Source organism: Corticium candelabrum, chromosome 17 (genome assembly GCF_963422355.1).
Source record: "Corticium candelabrum chromosome 17, ooCorCand1.1, whole genome shotgun sequence".
NCBI lineage: Eukaryota > Metazoa > Porifera > Homoscleromorpha > Homosclerophorida > Plakinidae > Corticium > Corticium candelabrum.
Window position 1 is genome coordinate 5,016,993 of NC_085101.1, and position 2,500 is coordinate 5,019,492.

The 2,500-nt window shown below is 42.9% G+C and overlaps 1 protein-coding gene across 2 annotated transcripts in view; it reads left to right on the top strand.

The window, feature by feature from the left end:
• The window catches only part of LOC134193075 (uncharacterized), a 14,019-nt gene that overhangs the window by 10,771 nt on the left and 748 nt on the right, over nucleotides 1-2,500 (top strand). The window lies entirely within an intron of this gene.

Consider the following 2,500-nt stretch of genomic DNA (forward strand, 5'->3'; position numbering starts at 1 on the left):
TTGGTTACAAGTTACAAAACACAGAGCATATTGTTAACACTCTTCTCTTTGCTGACGACTTAACTCTTCTCGCCAGAAATTCCAAGAACCTACAAACCCTCTGCGACATCGTGTCCAAGTGGTGTTGTTGGTCACAACTGTCCATCAAGCCTTCAAAATGTTCATCGCTCAGTTTATCGTTCAAGCCGTCTTACCATGCCCGTGACCCTGCCGTTTCTGTTTCTGGTTCTTCAATTTCATTTCTTGGTGAGGACACCTTCAAGTTTTTGGGAATGCCAGTAAATGGGAAGTTGAGCACTGTGTCTTTCAAGGAATCACTAAAGGCTAAAGTTCGTCAACTAATGGAAAAAGTTGATTCTTGTCTGCTTAGCTGTTGCCGAAAACTCAAACTTTACAGTCAAGGAGTGTTTCCTAGGCTCGCTTGGTCACTGTCTTTAGTACCACTGGCTCCCAGTTGGGTTAGAACAGACGTGGACAGCATAGTGACTTACTTCTTGAAGAAATGGACGAAACTACCCAGATCCGCATGCACTGTTCGTTTATATTTGGAAAAGTCCAAAGGTGGTCTTGGCCTTCCTTGTCTTTCGCACTGCTCCTCAAAATTTCAGGCATCTAAATCTGCTCGTTTTTTGACCTCATCTGATAACACAATCCGGTACCTGGCAACAAAAGCTGCTGTGAATGGGTTTCACCCTGAGAGATTTTCTTCAGTTAGAGAAGGACTTGTTTCTTTATCAGACTCACCTGGACTGTCAGGCTCGTCGCTTGGTGAAAAGACCAAAAACAGACTTGACAAGAACTTTCAGCAGCATCTTCTGGAGACACTGCAGAGCCGCAAAGTGCAAGGAGCGACAAGCCGGATTGACAATTCTGCGCCAGATTTATGGTCAAAAGTTGTTTACAGTTTAACATCAGAACATTTCTCTTTCATTCTAAATGCTGTCTCGGAGTCATTACCAACGAATGCCAATCTTCTGCTGTGGAAGAAGAGAACAAATGATGGATGTCCACTCTGCCATAAACGACAGACTCTTCTACACGTTCTAAATAATTGTTCTGTTCTCCTTAAGAGAGGCTGTTATAATACCCGGCACGACGCTGTTCTCAAGATAATCTACGACACCATCTCTCAGAATACGTCCACCAGTAATTACAACGTTTTCGCTGATCTTGCCTGCAGCACTGTTCCATTTCCAACAGACATCGTTGTGACCGCCAAAAGACCTGACGTCATTCTATGGAACGACGTGGTACAGAGAATTTACCTAGTAGAACTTACTGTCTGTCATGAGTCCAACTTCGATGCAGCTGACGAAAGAAAAACTGCAAGATATTACGACCTAGTGCAGTCTCTGTCAGAAAAGAGATATCTCGTAAAGCAATTTAACCTTCTCGTTGGATCGAGAGGTTTTATTCATAATGCCAATTTAAATTCTTTGTGCACGGAACTACGTATACCAGCTAGGACAAAGGAGAACATGTGTCTTCAGATTATCAAGACTGTCATGGAAGAGTCATTTAAAATCTGGATCAAGAGGAACAGTTCATAGCCTTGTTACTGTGTTTAATTAATGGTTAACTTAGTCTTCTCTTTTACTTTAGTCTTGCTGTGCTAGCCAACTTCGTTGTAGCTAGTCTAGAGCTCTTAGCTGCTGTCCCATATGTCGCCACGGGATTGTTAACCGTGTTGGACAGGGGTTGCTAGCTGCTCCCCATTTGTTTATTTATTTCAATAAATGGGTTTGACCGTTTGACCGTGTATTGAGAGATGCATCACTCCAATACAATAGTCTAGTGTATTGTAAGATGCATCACTCCAATACAATAGTCTAGTGTATTGTGAAAACAAGCAACGCCCAGACATAGCTGTCTATGATTTTCACGAGGGCAAGAAATTATTGTTAGACATTACAATAACACACCCTTGGGCACAAAGTAACATCTCAGGGAGCAGCACTACGACAGGATTTGCAGCAGTGGAAAAAGAAAAACAAAAGGACAAGAAATACAGAGAAACTGCCGAATCCCTAGGACACATCTTTCGCCCAATCGCAATTGAGGCTTTCGGATGCTGGGGCCCCAAGGCTGAAGAGCTACTGACAGAGACGAGCAAGATGGCACCCATGCAATTGGACATGCCAGTGGGCCAATTCAAAGCACAGTGGTCACGTCATTTGTCGGTGACACTTCAACGACTAAATTCGGACATAATCAATAAACGGGCATTGACAATTGTTGGCAAGAAGGAGTCTGGTACCAGCGGGCCAGCTAACCTTGCCAAACGAGAATTTAGTTTTGACTTTTCATAAATTTATGTTCGTGTGTGTGTGTGTATGTGTGTGTGTGTGTGTGTGTGTGTGTGTGTGTGTGTGTGTGTGTGTGTGTGTGAGTGTGTGTGCTTGGTTGCACTGTAGTTTGTATTGTAGTTTGCATTTTAGTTCGTGTCGTAGTTTGCTTGTAATTTGCCTTGTGCTTTTGATGACAGTACTGAAAAATATAT